Source organism: Notamacropus eugenii, chromosome 6 (assembly GCF_028372415.1).
Source record: "Notamacropus eugenii isolate mMacEug1 chromosome 6, mMacEug1.pri_v2, whole genome shotgun sequence".
Taxonomy (NCBI): Eukaryota; Metazoa; Chordata; class Mammalia; order Diprotodontia; family Macropodidae; genus Notamacropus; species Notamacropus eugenii.
The window spans coordinates 3,026,449-3,042,896 of NC_092877.1; the positions used below are offsets into that span (position 1 = coordinate 3,026,449).

General features: G+C 46.2%; 1 protein-coding gene across 3 annotated transcripts in view; it reads right to left on the bottom strand.

The window, feature by feature from the left end:
- The window catches only part of PTPRJ (protein tyrosine phosphatase receptor type J), a 170,248-nt gene that overhangs the window by 85,490 nt on the left and 68,310 nt on the right, over positions 1 to 16,448 (bottom strand). The gene's annotated exons all lie outside the window — the stretch shown is intronic.

Consider the following 16,448-nt stretch of genomic DNA (forward strand, 5'->3'; position numbering starts at 1 on the left):
CCGACCTCAGACACAGAGCCCACTCTTCCTCTTCCATGAGACAATTTCTAACGAAGAGTGTCTACCCTGACAATGGTGTGGCCGTGTGTTTGTGCAGAGGAAAGGCTGCCTGGGTGTTTTTCAGCATTTTAAGAAGTGCCCCAAGTCACAGATCTCCAGTTACTCATTAGTTCCCACCTCCCACTCAGCACCTTTCCCCCCGCAGGGAGTGAGTAAGGCCAATGTTTACTACCTGCAGAAGTCAGTTATTTCCTCCTTAATGTGGTGACATGGGTGATGTGGGTACGTTTTGCATGAGCTGCTGTAAATAGCAAATGAATGGCCCTGTAGAGATACACACATCCCTGGGTGTGGAATTCTTTCCCTCTCTTTACCTGTTAGACACAATCTTTCTCCACGTCTGCGGGTTAATGGTGTCCTAGATTTGGAATGAGGAGGAACCTCAGAGGTTCTCTGGCTCACCCCCACCCCCATTTTACAGAGAAGGAAACAAGGGCACAGTGAAGTGGCCTGTGATAAAGTGCTTCACTTGGAGTCAGGATCCTACCCCAGACACTTGTTAGCAAGTCACCAAAATGTTCTCAGCCTCAGTTTCCTCAGCTGCAAAATGGGGATGATAATAGTACCTGCCCCACAGGGTGTTGTAGGGATCAAACAAGAGGACTGGCGTAATCAGCTTTGTTAAAGTACTTTAAAATGCTAGCTCTTATTCCTATTATATCATCTCTGAAGTACTTGTAAACTCTGAATGTGTGAGTGTGTTACCATTAGTACTAGTTTTAGTATGTGACAGTGTCAAGAGTTGAACCCAGGCCCTCTGACGAGTTATCATTACTCCTTCTACTGCACCAAATAATGCGACATGAAGAGATGGGGGTGGGCCAACTACAGCTCCAAGACCTCCCACCTCGAATTCTAAGCTAGGCTTTCCTTGGCCCCTTTGCCATAAACTTCCACCTTCCTACAGCCTTTCTAAAGCACACTGTACTCATCTGTGTCAGTGTCAGTCAGTCAACTACCATTTATTAAGTACCTACTATGTGCCAGGCACTGTGCTCAGTGCTGAGGAGAGCCCTGCTCTCAAGGAGCTTATGGTCTAACAGAGAGACACCAACATGCAAATGACTACGTATAAGCAAGATATATACAGGCGAAACTGAAGATTAACTACGGAGAGGAATAATTAAGGGACATCAGGAAGGGTTCTTGGAGAAGACAGAATTCTGGCTGGGACTTAGAGGAAGCCAAAGAAGCCAGGAGGTAGAGAGGAAGAAGGAGAGAGTTCCAGGCATGGGGCACAGTCAGGGCAAAAGCTCAGAGTCGGGAGATGAAGAGTCTTGTTTTAGAAACTGTAGGAGACTACGGTCACTGGGTCACAGATTTCATAGAGGAGTGGCAAGGCAGAGCAGGCCAGTTTCCAAAGGACTTTAAATATCAAACCAAGGATTTTCTATATGATCCCAGTGGTCACAGAAAATCCTTTGTGTGTTTCTTTCCTCATATGTGATTGAAGTTCTCCATGAGAACAGAAACCCAGATTTAGCTGTCATGTGGAACAGACTTATTCCAACTCCAAATGGCCAAACTCGGAGTGATGCGTGAAAATTACAGGGAAGTAGACCTCGGCTTGTTGGGAAAACCATCTATCCTAATGAGAGCTGTCCAAAACTGGAAGGAGTTGCCATGGGAGGGGCTTCCCTGCCTCTGAGGACTTCTCTTCCAGCTCAGCAATTCAGGGAATCTGGAGCATCATCTTTTATTTCAGGGGAATTCATTTTCAGGGAAAATATTTTATTCCTGGCATCTTTAGGTTATTTCGGTTTGAGCCCCACTTTCTGAGAGCCCTGAATACAGGGCTACCTGCAATGCCAACTCTGAGGGAAAGTAATTTGGAGCTGTCAGTCAATAGTCATGGACTGACAGTAAGTGCCTCTGCACCAGGCACTGTATTACGTATGGGAGAGAAAAAGAGAGGAAAAAAGCCCCTGTCCTCAAGAAGCTCCCAGTCCAATGGAGGAAAGAGCACACAAACAATTGTGCACAAAGCAGTTAGAAACAGAATACACTGGAGAAAATGAGCAGAGGGAACAAAAGGGGATGCGGGGAGGTTTCTCATAGAAAAGGGGATTTGACCTGGGCCTTACAGAAGCCAGGTGAGGATGGAGAGCATTCTAGGCACGGAGGAGAGCCAGGGGAAACGCCTGAGGTTGGGAGAGGTCTTTCACAAGAAGCAGCCAGGAGGCCAAGGCCCTGGATTGCAGAGTATGTGTCACGGAGTAAGGCATAAGAAGACTGGAAAGGGGTCAAGGACTTTGAATGCCACAGGTGACTGCATATTCGATCCTGGAGGTGAGAGGGAGCCACAGGTACTGATCGAGAGGGAATGACATGATCAGCCCTGTGACATCAGCCCTTCCACATCAGTGGAAGTCGGACACACAGACTAGTAAGCTATGTCTTAAGGTGAGATGCCTTAATCAGCACCTGGTCATGCCCTGTGACCTAGTAGAAAGAACAGTCAATCAGGACTGGGTTCTAGCCCTAACACTGATACTTAACACTTCTAACACCTTAGATAAACCATTTCATGCCTCTGGGTCTCAGTTTTATCTGTAAAATGGGGATAAAAAAAGCAACTGCCTCAAAGGCCTAGCCCAAAGGTCAAAGGAGAAGATAAATGTGGAGTGCTTGGTCAACCTCCAAGGTCAGTTAGTGTTTTTGTTATGAGACCTGCTTATGGACCTCCAATGTACCCAGCCTCTGGCTGGTATAAAAGCCAAGCTTCCTTTATTCTGGGCTACATCTGAAAGTCACTGCCTTACTCATGCCCCATTAGAGATAAGCTTAGGGAAGATGTGGGGAGGAGGAGTTGGTGTGGCTTTGTGGGAAGACTGAGCTGGTGAAATCTTTTATGGGTTGGCATATCGTAAAAAAAAAAAGTTCTTTACCAGCAAGATAAAAATATGCATCAATTTGTTTTCTAATGTGGTTTTAAAGGCTGCTGTATCTGCAGCCCTAGAATTTTATTTCTTTGAGAGACCTACAAACAATTCCCGTGATGAGTATTTTAAACTTCTCAACCACTGGAAATCTGTAAGGTGGCATATGGGAGGCTGTGGGGGAGGGGTAGAAATCCAAAGGAATTGTGGGCTCCGACACTCTGAGCGCACCCAGAGCTAGAAGATGCCTTCGGGATAATCAAATTCAACCCTCTCAGTTTGCAAAGACGAAAACTGAGGCCCAGTGTAATAACTTGCCCAAGGTCACACAGTTAATCCCAAAGCTCTTTCTACAACTGCTCTTTACAATGGAAAGCTGTTTTTTCCTTTGTTTGCATCATACCACACTCAGGTCCAAGCTCTTCTAGAAAACATTGTTCAATTCTAGGCACCGTGACTTAGGAAGGTCATTCACAAGCAGAAGTGGGGCTCCAGGCAGACTGGGTTGGCAAGGAGACTACAGACCATGCCATATGAGGGTCCACTGAAGGAATTGAGGGTCTTTACCCTAGAGAAGAAAAGACATGGGGTGGTGGGGGGAGGGAAAGAAAGCTAACATGTAGAAGGGGGTAGAGCAAGAACCAAGGTGTAGAAAGCACAGGGAGGCAGACATTAGCTCAAAGTAAATCCAACTTCTAACCACCAAAGCTGGAAGAAAATGAAATGGACAGGGACTGCTGAAGTGAGTCATTCTTGTAATAACAACTCCTGGATGGTCCTGAAATCTGTTTCAAGTCCTACCCCTAGGCCTTCTAGCCCACAGAGGCCACAATACATAGCACTCAGAGGCTACCTGGGATGTAAGACTTCTCCGAGCAGGCCTCCATGCAGACCATCAGTCACTCAGCCACTAGGATGCCAACCAAGATGTTCCAACCAATTCATCACTCGGTCCAAGCATTTGTGAAACTCACATAAAAGAGATTTCAGCATCTCCTGGTGACTCTCTAGAAGAGAAAGACTAAGGCAGTGGAATCTACAGTGCTCCAAGATGAGTGGACCATTTCAAACAATACAATATTTATTAAGAACATTAATAACACTCAACACTGGGGGAACAAAGACAAAAGCCAAAGAGTGACTTCCGTCAAGGGGCATATGATGAACTGATGGAGACCAAGAGGGTGGGTAACACTCATTTTGTTCTTCAGGAATCTGCCAAGCTTCCAGATGCTAGCCTAGCCATGGATGCCTCGCAGCACCATTCCTTCAGTCGCCGACTGGTCACCACAGCCTGTTTTGGACATGCATTCATCAAATGTCTCTAAGTCACAAAAGACTATCAGAGCTGAAGGAGAATTAATAGATCATCTAGTCCAAGGCCCTTGTTTTACAGGTGCTGAAAACGAGGCTTAGGATGGGAAAATGACTTGCCCATAGTCACAGGGCTAATGACTGGCAGAATTAAGCTCCCAGGCCAGGCCTGCCAAGTCAAGTGTTCTTTCTACTGCCTGCTGCTGCCTCGAAACCAACTATATGCACTAAGTGGCATGCTCAGCACCGACATATGTCTACGTAAAAACACCAGACACCATTTAACTTTACATAAACAGCTCTCCTAGAGATAATAATCCTTTTCTAAACCAAAACTCTGGCTGGCTTTCCTAAGATATTGTTAGCAGAGCTATGAATTGGCCCCACATTAAAGTAGTCACCGAATAATTCAGTCCCATTGACCCCAAGATCCCTTGTACTTGTTACATGTCCAAGGAAGCACCCAAAAAGAAAGGTCTTATGTAAGATAAACTATGGCAAAAATCCTTTGTGGTAACCAACATTTAAAAAAAACTAGAAATAAAATGAGTGCCTGTTAATTCAGGAAGGTTTAAGTCAACTGTGAGGCATGGATGTGATGAAATATAATTACAATGTAAGTTTTTTTAAATGAAAATAATTCAGAGAAGCATGGGAAGATCATATGAAGCTGAGTGAAATAAGTAAAATCACAACCATATATACATGAACTTAACAATGTAAAGGAATCCAGATTAAAAACTATCAGATGTTAAATCAACGCCATGTCCGGAGTCTTATGATGAAACACAGATGTCTCTTGGGGGAGGCGGGGGGAATCTGTAGCAGCAACAAGTGGCATGGGCCATCAGACATGGTCAGCAAGTTGATTTGTGTTGCTTAAGTGTGCTCCTTTGTTATAAGGGAAGGGATTGTATTGGGAATTGACAGTGTTGGAAAGGAAAAAAAGGCATAAAAAACTTTTGTTTAAGAGATAAGATCCCATGGCGGTGTGCAGAAGGGAGAGGAAGTCAGCTCAATGAATAAAAGAAGGCAGAGCTCTTCATGTTCTGCCGAATGTGACAGTCTGTCCAGAAGAGAGCATTTCATTCATTTATTCAACAAAGAAATAAATCAGTGTGTGTTGGATGAATGGAGTGCTTAGAACCTATCGAACAATATCCCCTGTATGTCACTAAGAGCCCCAGAGTCCCCAGATTGAGGTTACACCTGAATTCCCACCCTGAAAGGGAAGGAACAGTTTTCTTCTTCGTTAAAAGACACATGGCTCAGAAAGCGATTTTCCTAAGCCTGACCCAGAAACAAGTGTGGAAGTGATCAAGTGACTACCCTGAGTTCTGCAAAGTCCCTAAGCTGCTTGGCCTGGAATTAAGACCCCAAACCTCCCCAATCCAGCCGATCTTAGGCTACAGCTCCCCATGGAGGAGTCTCTGATCTGACACTGGCAAAGACCAATCTCTCAAACTACCGAATGGGTGCACATTTCCTAGCACAAACACCAAGTCACAAAGGGATGGACGGTGTGTCCGCTCCACTCGTGGAGGGGGGGAGGCCTGAATGGTCATCCTGTCTCAGATACGTGCTAACCACGTGACCCTGGGCAAGGCCCTGAACCTCTCAGAGCCCCAGTTTCCTCATCAGTAAAATGAAAGGGTTGAACTAGATGATCTCTGAAATCCCTTGGAGGTCTAGATCTGTGATCCCAAGAGAAGAGACACAACAAGGGAACCAGATGAGCTTATCTTTTGTAAATGCTGAAGGCATTCTATTTGTACTGACAACAGAAAAGTACAGTGGGAGCTTTAAAAAAAAACAAAAACCTCTGGCCCTTTTTATGGTTACCAAGAGCAGCTAATCACTTCCTGAATGAGCCAGTGCCTTTCCTAAGGAGCAGTAAAGACTACTAGTGCATCACATGGGCGAGAAAGGCAGTAGGGAGCAGCCCCCTGGAGGTGGACAAACTCCTGAAAAGCTGAGCATCAACAGAGGAACTCCCTGAAACATGCAGGGCAAATATCCCCAGAGACCCGCTTTGGACCCTGGCGCAACAGCCTCCATGTTCACAGTTTGGATGGCCCCAGGTTGGAGTCTCTACAGTTAGACTTCATGTCCTGCCAGTGGCTCTTTCAATAAATGCAATACTCCAAACTCTCACCGTTTTCACTGGCTGTCCCCCATGTCTGCAGCTCTCTCCTGGCTCCCCCAGCCTCCTTCAAATGTGAACTCATCCCACTTTCTAATCTGCCGGAAGCCTTGCTTAATGCCCTGGCTGCCAGTGCCTTCTCTGGCTTTGATCATCTCCAATTCTTCCTCTGTATCTTGTTCATACAGAGTTGTTAACATAGTGTCTCCCCCATTAGACTGGCAGCTCCTTGGGGGCAGACTGCTTTTGGCCTTTGCATGCCCAGTGCTTAGCAAAGTGCCTAATTCGTGGTAGGAGAATACTTGACGTTTGTCAACGGACTGTTAACTGAAACTGAGTGAAGAAAATCAAACCATGCAGTCTAACATAGTGACCACTAACACACCCTCCTAGAATTCTAAAGCTGGAAGAAAGTTTTGAGATCACCTAGACCAACTCTCGTTTTTATAGAGGAAGCGGGGGAAAGCCCAGAGACAGGGAATAACTTGCCTACAATGACTCGGTTAGCTTAGGGAACAGATCTGGAACATTCTCTCCCACTCACAGCTCCCCATAAAGGATCACAGAATCAAAGACTGAGAATTGCAAACTCCCTTAGAAGCCCTTGTACCCAACTCCTCCATTGTATAAAAGAGAAAATTGAAGCCAAAATGTTTAGCCACTTGTCCAAAATCACATAGCTAGTGACAGTGGTAGAATCTGAACCCAGATCCCCTGTAATGGCTGAAACAACCAACAAGCATTTATTAAGCACCTACTTTATACCAGGCTCTACACTATCTGATGGGGAAGAGACCCTCTTCAAGGGAGTGTGCTGGCTAAAGTGGCAGGTATGTTCCTAACATGCCCAAACTGTTGGGAAGGGGCTCTGAGCGAGCCACAGAAATGCCTCTATTTCTCTTCCTCTCACCCTCTTCTTAACCCTCTAGTCCAGTTTCCAGACTGATTATTCAACTGGAACCTCTTAACTGCCAAATCTGACAGCCATTTCTCAGTCCTCATCCCTCTTGACTTTCCTACAGCCTAGGGCATTGTCAGTCACCCTTTTCTCCTCCATACTCTCTCAGCACTAGGTTTGGGGACACTTCTGTCTCCTGGATCTCCTTCGGACAGCTCCACGTGACTGCTCCCCATTTTCTTTTGCCACATCTTCATTGAGGTCATACTTGCTAACCATGGTGGGGTCTCCCAAGGCTCTGTACTAGGTCCTATTCTCTACTTCCTCTAGGGTCATCTAATCAACTCCTGGGGATTCCATTATCATCTCTATACACGATTATCAGATCTCTTGGTCCAGCCCTAGCTTCCCTCTTAGGTGGCGCCATACTACTTAGAGCACCAGGCCAGGGAGTCAGGAAGACTCATCTTCCTGAGCTCAAATCCAGCCTCAGACACTTACTAGCTGTGTGACCCTGGGCAAGTCACTTAACTCTGTTTGCCTCACTTTCCTCATCTGTAAAAATGAACTGGAAAAGGAAATGCCAAACAACTCCAGTAAAACCGCAAATAAGGTCACAGAGAGTTGGACACAACATATCTCTTCTGACTTCCAGCCTTTCCTCTCCAACCACCTGTTTTACATCTCAAACTGCATGTCCCATAGAGATCTTAAACTCAACATGTCCAAAACCAAACTCATCATCACTCCTACCAAACACTCCCCTTTTCCTAGCTTCCCCGTCACTGTCAAGGGTACCATCTTTCTGTAGTCACACAGGCTCACAACAGAGATGTCAACCTTGCCTCCTTACCCTCCTCCCTCATATCCAATAATCTGTCAAGTCCAATAGTTTCTACCTTCTCAACATCTCTCTCCATGTTGCCTTTCCTCCTCTGCCGCTGCAACCACTCCTGTGCAGACCCTTATCACCCCCCTCATCACCCCATGCTTGTACTATTGCAAAGGCCTCCTGGTTGGTCCTCCTGCCTCAACTCTACTATCGAATTGAAATGACTAAAGCGCATGTCACTCTCCTATTCAAAAAGCCCTACTGACTCCTTACTTCCTCTAACATCCAATAGAAAGTCTTCAGTCTGGCTTTTAAAGACCTTCCTTACCCTGTCCCTCGCTACCTTTCCAGTCTTTGTCTGCCTTACTCCCTTCCACATCCGCTGTGAGCCAGTGACATCGGCCTCTTCACCATTCCTCACACAGGACACTCCACCTCCTGATGACTGTGCCCAGTGGTTGGCTGTCCCCCATGCCTGGCACACTCTCCCTCCTCATCTCGGCCTTCCCACTTCCTTCAAGCCCCAGCTTCTGCGAGTTTTTCCCCAAAGCTCCTTCACCTCAGTAGTCTTTCCTCTAAGATTATCCCCAATTTCTCCCATATTGTCCTGCATATGAATATCATTTGCATGTTGCCTCCCTCCTTAGACCAGGAGTTTCTTCAAGGCAGAAACTGTTTGGGGTGGGGGAAGTTCCTTTATTTGTATCCCCAACACTCAACACAGTGCCTGGAACAATGTAGGTGGCCAATCAATGTTTCTTGACTGACCCTCTCTATGAGTCTATGCAAACCCTTGATCCACAAGAGAAGAGCCTTGCCTTTCCTGGGGTCCCATAGAATTTGGTAGACATCTGGGATCTGTGTTAAAAGAATAACAAGTGGAAAGTACGTGAAGATCATCTAATCCAACACTTTATTTTACAAATGAGGATACTGAGCCCAAATAGGGGAAGGGACTTGTCCAAGGTCCCACAGGGAGTAAAGCACTTAGCACAGTGCCTGGCACATAGCAGGTACTTAAATGCTTGTTGGCTAACTGACTACATCCTAGGAATGCAGCAAAGTGTATTGGGCAGAAGCCCAGGCTCAGCCTCAGCGAGATAACCCCTGGAGGTGAAGGCTGAGTACTAGGCTCCCCCTCCAGACCTCAGATTCTCCGTGTCTAAAAATGAAGACCCTGGATAAGAAACCTTCAAAGTTCCTTTCTGGTTTTAAGTCCATAAAATCCTAGAAGCCAACACATACTCCAATCCCACATCTGCAACGATTGTCTTCTTGGTTCCTCGATGGACTCTCTTTGCCCCAAATGCAGAATGAGGGCACTGGACTACATGGTTTCTAAGGCCCCTTCAAGTTCTGAATCCTATGAGCCCTACTCTGAGCTTGGCACCTTTCTGGGCACCATATATACATCAGGGTTAGAGTCAGATACCAACCTTTCTCTTGCAACTCCTCAAACCCCCAAATGAAGTCAACTCATGGCAAAGTAGCGCAGTGGCAGGAGCCTGGACTGGGTTTAGATTCTGGCTTACTACCTGGCTCAATTTAACTTCCCCTAGTTTCCATTTTCCCATGGGTTACATAAAGGGGTTCAACTAAACACCTCCCAAGGTCCTTCCAGCTGTAAACTCTGATCCAAGGAGCTTTAGATTTCAAATAAATTCAAGGGTGCTTTTCCTCTCCTTCTTTCTCTCCTCCTCTACTCATTAAGGAAAATGATACTAAATTACTCAAAAAAAAAAAAAATGTCCTTTAAGAGGAAGGAGGGATCTGAACCATGGTGACAAGGCAGTCTAGGACCCCTGGGGACAGACTACCTTCAGAGGAGGACTCTACAAGGGTCTCTTCTGCTAATCAAATCAAGTAGGCTACAACCACTGCTCTAGACACACACACACACACACACACACACACACACACACACACACACACACACAAAATCAGCAAGCCTTCCTCCACTGCCACCCCCACAGATGACTGGCCTTGCTGAGAAGTATACAATCTGTCCTTCAAAGGAGGCTGGGAGTCTTTCTTTTCACAACATAACAGGCACCTGCCACACCATCGAGTTCTCCTCCCCCACCTCTTACACGTACCATGGTCTACCTAAACCTGGCATCTCCAGACTTTCACAAGCTGAATGATTAGGCTCAGACATGGGCCATTCCAAATACTTGACCTGTGGTAACAGCTGTGAGGAATTTATCTGGTTATTTTTTTATCCCCATTTCCCCTAAAAAAAAAAAAAAAAAAAAAGTCCTAAGACCTAAGAGGACCAGAGCTTGAATTCTGCCACAGGCTATCTGTATGACCTCAGGTGAGGCAGGCATTTCTCTCACTTCCTGTATCTGTAAAAGAAGAGGGTGAGCCTGACCAACCTTGGAAATCCCTTCCAGTTCTCCATCCATGACCTCGTGATCCTGAGTCACTACATTTTGTGGGGCCACAGTTTCCTCATCTGTTCAACAAGATGATTTCTAAGATTCCTCTTGGTACTATCCTAAATCTCTTCCTTCAGTATCCAAGATTTAGAGCTGGAAAGGGTCTCAGAGGTCATAGAGCCCAACCCCCTCATTCTCCAGATAAAGAAAGTGTAGTACAGAAAGATTAAGTGATTTTTTTTCCCAGGGTCCAAGAGCTGGTAAGTAAGGGGGGGATATGAAACCCCACCACAAAAAGATTTCCCACAAGGTCTCTAAACAACAGCTTTGGTGGGTCTCCCAGACTTCAGCAAACTGTCACTGGGGCAAATGAGGTATAATTGTACTTTGAAGTGTGGGCTGGGGAAGAATATCCACAGGCTGGGTCTGGCCCAGCCCCCTTCCTCTGGAGGACCCTGAAAGGCAGAGGGGCAGAGGAACACTCATGCAGCACCCCAGTATCAAAGTGGCAAAGATCGCCAGGGTCTTCAGCATCCTTTATACAAAGATGAAAGAAACGGGAAACACTCGGAGACCATTTGAATATTCCATCCCTGTTCTCACTGAACCAGTTCCTGGCCATTCAACCATACTGGGTTCAAAACACAAAGTGGGTGGGGAAAAGGGAGGCCCAAAAGGGGGAAAAAATCTCTCAGTGAGATCTTAATCTTGAGGCTGCCTCTGAAGAGTGGGTAGAAGGTCTGTTCTTGACACTTAACAGAAGAGCAAGTCTGTGCCTCCACTCGGGACTAAGAGACAGGTAGGTACAGGTGCTCCCTCTCCAGTCCTCCTACTGACAGACACATGGTGGCCATCCAACATGGCAAGTTGCTGAACCATGAGATATGGTGCAGGAAGAGATCCTCAGAGGTCACTTGAGTAGATGAAAGCAGGACTCTTCTGGAATCAGAGGACTTAGGTTCAAATTCAACCTCTTATGCATCTTAGGCACAAGCCACTTATCTCCGGAAATCTGTTTCCTCTTCTGTAAAATAAGTAAGTGGGTTTAAATAGAAAAGGAAGATTACAGACAGCTACAAAGACCCTCAGAGGCCTCCTAATTACTTTTACAGAGGAGGAAACTGAGGCCCCAAGAAGGGGAAGGTCGTGGTAATAGCCGTCAGAAAGAAGATTTGAAGCTAGAGAGATGACAAAAGAAATGCCCAGCAGAGGGGTCATCGACAGTGCTGACTCCAAACCCAGTGCTCCTTCCTCAATGTCCCACAGAGAGAATCCTTTCAAGCACCCATTATCAAACATTTTCTTAGGTTTCTATAATTAAGAGTTTATCCACATAGCTCAGTAAGGAGTTCTGGCATCTGGATCTCATGGAGCCACAAACCTCTCTGAAAGAAAAAGAGATGGGCAGAAAAACGGGGAGAGGAAGCAAGAGCAGAGAGAGCCTCTGAGGGAGGAGTTCTTCCTTCTGAGACCCCACTTCCTGCTCCTGTGCACATTGAGACTTGTTCTGTTTGGTTTGAAACCAGAGCATCACAGAGTTAGAGTTGAAAGAAAAGGTCGTCAAGTCAAACTGACACATTTCACAACTGAGGAAACTGAGGCAGGCCCAGAGCAGTTAGGTGACTTGCCAGAGCCATACGGCTCCTGTAGAAGGTGATTTGAATTCAAGACCAACCAAGACTTTAATCCCATTTGCTGCCACCACAACCCCTGGGACAAAGAAGCCATAGAGAAGAAGGATCTTACACAGTGGCAGGTGCGACAGCTGGAAAATTGGTCAGGAGCCGTCCAACAGAATAGGAGGGAGGAAGAGGACTTGGACATTTGCTGCTACCTTTGCCTTGCTATGTCATCACTTAAATGGCCTACCTTTGAATCAAGAAGGTCTGACTTTCTCCTTCTCTCAACCTACCTCCACCCTGAAAAATGATTTTCAGCATTTCCTTCCCTTCTCTTTTTGGAGGCACACACTCTCATGGCAGGTGGCATATGCTGGGATAAACTGATCACAAAAAACTTTTCTAAAATTTCTTTCTTAAATTTAAGCCAAGTCCTCCCTTGTTCACACTCCTCCTCAAGTGACCTTCCCTTCCATCTTGCAAAGAACAACATTCTTTGCTCTCCTATTCTGTGTCATGTATTTGAAGGATTGGTTTCTGCTACCTACTGCAAAAGCCAGGCCTAAACATGACCAAATGAATCCACGTACCACCATCAAGTGAGTGAAAGAAAAAAGCAAAGCCTGCAGAGTGCTGGGTAAAACAGTAGACACCGACGCAGATCACAGGTCTGGTTCCAATGCTATATGGTCTCTTTACTTTGGCTTTACTTTACTGTCAGCCAAAAGGGGAGAAATACCTTCTACAATGTAAGACACTTTAAGTCAAGTCAGATTCAGCACTGTTAACTCCTTGAAAATTACCTCTATTTTCTGAAATTCAACCCCAGCCCTGATGTTTTGAGACAGCCATCTGGGTCTAATCTACCAGGGGGCTTTAGCTGGGGGACAGCAGGGGAAAGAGGTATAGCTAGCAATGCTGTAGCGCAGGTCAAGCCGCCTTAAATGCTCCCTCAAGTAAACCATGGAGGAAGAGACCCCAGGGAAGTCCAACAGACTCCCGAGCTCTGCAAGGCTGCTTCTGGGAAGGTTTGGCCAGCCCAGGGAAGGAACTCCCTGGTGTGCAGCCATGGGTTTAATGGAGAGAGGGAAGTAGGGCTAATTACTCCTGCTAAGGAGTTTCTACACTGCTGGAATCCAAGTACTATGGAAACATAAAAGAGCCAACTTTTTTAATGCATAATTTAAAAATCATTGCCCTTCATTCTGGTGCCTCATAAGTTTCTGGACCCCTGATTACCTCTCCCAGGTTACAGTGCCAATAAAGAAAGTCTCCAGCAGTTGGTATCAACTTCTTATGAATTCACTAAGATTAGTCATGTAATTCCTTCTCTCATGTCAGTTCTTTCTTGGGCCGGCAGCAGAATAGAAAGATCATCCACCTTGGAACCAAGGGGCCTGGATTCTAATCCTGACTTTACTATTTACTATCTGTGTGACCTTAAACATGTCCTTTCACTTTTCTAGGTGCCTTTTTCCTCCACTCTAAAACAAACGAGTTGGATCAGATGACCTCAGAGGCTGGATGTTCCCAGCTCTGGATCAATGATTCTAACATCCCACCAGCCTAACATGGGAGCCAATCTCCACATGAGAGACGTGAAATTCAATGTGGCTATTTTCAAAGTAGAGAAACAAATGCAGGAAGAAGAGGGGAGAAGACATTGTGAGAAACCCATACACTATTGGCACCCTCCCCACATACACACGTGGTGCCCTACCGCACAGGCACCAGAAAACATCTTTTCTGTGGATGATCAGAAGAGGAAGAAGAAACCACCAGATCAAACACTGTGGGGATACACCCCAGTACAAGCCCCACTGGATCAAGAGATCAGGACACAAAGTGTCGCATTCATAAGGAAAAACAAGATAGACATTTTGATCAACCGCTCAAGGCCTCAGTCATGTTCCGCTGTGCAGACAAAATTCACATGACCACGTGGATGATGAACAGGCCCATTACAACATAATTACACCAATACTTCAATAAGCTGAACAGCAGCCATCACGTCTCAGCATAGAAGGTGATCCAAATTAACTGAGTAAATGCTCTCAACCCATTCCCAGTTGTCAAGGAGATCTCCTCCAACGGTCCCATAATGAAGCCGAGCATAAAGTTCTAATGACAATCAGCCAGCAGAGGTTACAGCGCCAAGTTTTAGTTGACAAAAAAACTCTCTCCCCCTTCTTGCACAAGGGTTAACAAATTAGAAATCTCCACAAGAAACCAATGAACTGAAAATTCTATCAGAACAACTCAGAGCTGCTGGGAGAGGCAGGGGCAGGGTCCAGAGGAGAGGTGTGGAAACTCAGGGCTTGTGTATTGGCTCTGCCATTTACTAAGGGGTTGTTATCTCTATCTGTGAGGAACTCTGCCCCCTTCCAGCTCCTAACAGCTGGGTCTCCCACCTCTCTGTTCTAAGTGTATTGGGCATGTCCTTGGGATTTCATACGCCATGATACTCAGCATGCATACGTAGGGTATCACCCATGGGGAAAAAGCCCTGGAGAATAAATTTTCCTCAAAGATGTGCACCAGGCCTCCAAGCCTCCAGTTTTTCAGGCATCTCAACATACCCTGTGGGCACCTGGGTGGCACAGTGGATAGATGGCCTGGAGTCAGGAAGCACTTGTCTTGGTTTCAAATCAGGCTTCAGACACTTATTAACTGTGTGACCCTGGGCAAGTCACCTAACTCTGTCCCAGCTCCTTCATCTATAAAATGAGCTGGAGAATGGCAAACCATTCTGATATATTTGCAGAAAGAAACCCAAAAGGGGCCACAAAGATTCAGGCATGACTGAAAAGAAGGAAACAGCAAACAATACCTTGCTGATTCTATCAGCACCATTTTCCTCCCCTTCCCTGATGCTTGCGATCTCGCTCGCTCACTCTCACACACACACACACACACACACACACATACACACATGTATGCACACACACAGACCCACACACACAGACACATGCACACATGCACACACACATGCACACACACACACCTGGACACCAGCTCAAACAGGTGAGGTTTTTGCCTTATCATGGCCACCTTCACGCTGACGGGCTTCCGCCTCATTTTTTCATGTCCCTTTTCCCGTTGGACATAAGTCATCTGGCTTGCTTGTCTTTGTCTCCCCAGTTCTGAGCAAAGTGGGGGATGGCCTGCAGCCTCAAAGCCAGATGGGATCCTCTAGGTCCTCAGGTCCCACCCTTTGGCTGAATCCAAATTACACAGAACAAAGTATGGCTGCAGTCAAAGGGCCACGCTACACATCACACGCTACCACAAAGGGCCACAGGTTCTCCGTCCCTGGTTTAATACATAATAAGTGCTCCATAAATGCTGCTTTGTGTATGGCAACATTACCAAGTGAGGACCCCAACTGGTACCAGGGAGCACCATACAAAGCTGATACAAAGCAGGGGTTCCCATGGACAGAGCTAGATGGGGGTTTCAGAGGGGACAGAGAGAGACATTGAGGGCAGCGGTCAGGACAGAGACATTTCAGCCCTTTTACAGAGCACCGAAGACATATTCCATTCAACAAGCATTTATTAAATGCCGAAGTACCTGACCCTACCCTAAGCTCTGACTCCCACAAAGGATTACCAAAGGCAGACAGCACCTTACCCTAATCATCTACCCCTCCCCCCAGCCACCCCCTACCCCCCACCCCCTCACAGCCATCCAGAGGTGCTGGCTGAGGAATCAGAGGGATTTGTTATCCCATTAATCTGAAAAAACTACAGGATTAAAGCTGAATTAGATTACACCTCCCCTGGAGGTGTAGGAGTTTGCTTCCCTTTGCCAGTGGGTGCTAAGAATGCTATTTATTAGTTGATGCCCTGGCTTTTTATTTACAGCGTTTCCTAACTTAATTAAATGCTTTTGCTCCTAGACTTATACGTCTCTTGTACGGTACAGCCATAAAACTAGACTGGATGGGGACTCAGGCTGTGAGTGGCTGAGTAAGGGCCCTTCCAGCTCTGCTGTTCTGTGCTCCACAGTTTTGCTCTAGCCAGCTCTGACACACTATGGTCTGTGAAGACTTCCATAGACAATATACAAGGGCTATCAGTCAGGAGTCTTTTCAAGTGGCACCCACGCTGCTCCCTCAATCTGGTCAGCGACTCTCTTCTGATCTGAGGTGGAAGACTTTTTATCCCAAACCCAAGTAAAGCTCAGAATACTTAGCTTATGAGAACACAGCTTTTTCACCTATTTGACCATATTCACGTAGGACAGGTTAAATCAATTCCCTGAACACTTTGGAAGGAGGTAGCTGAAAGATGGGAGGAATCGATAAGACAATCAGATGA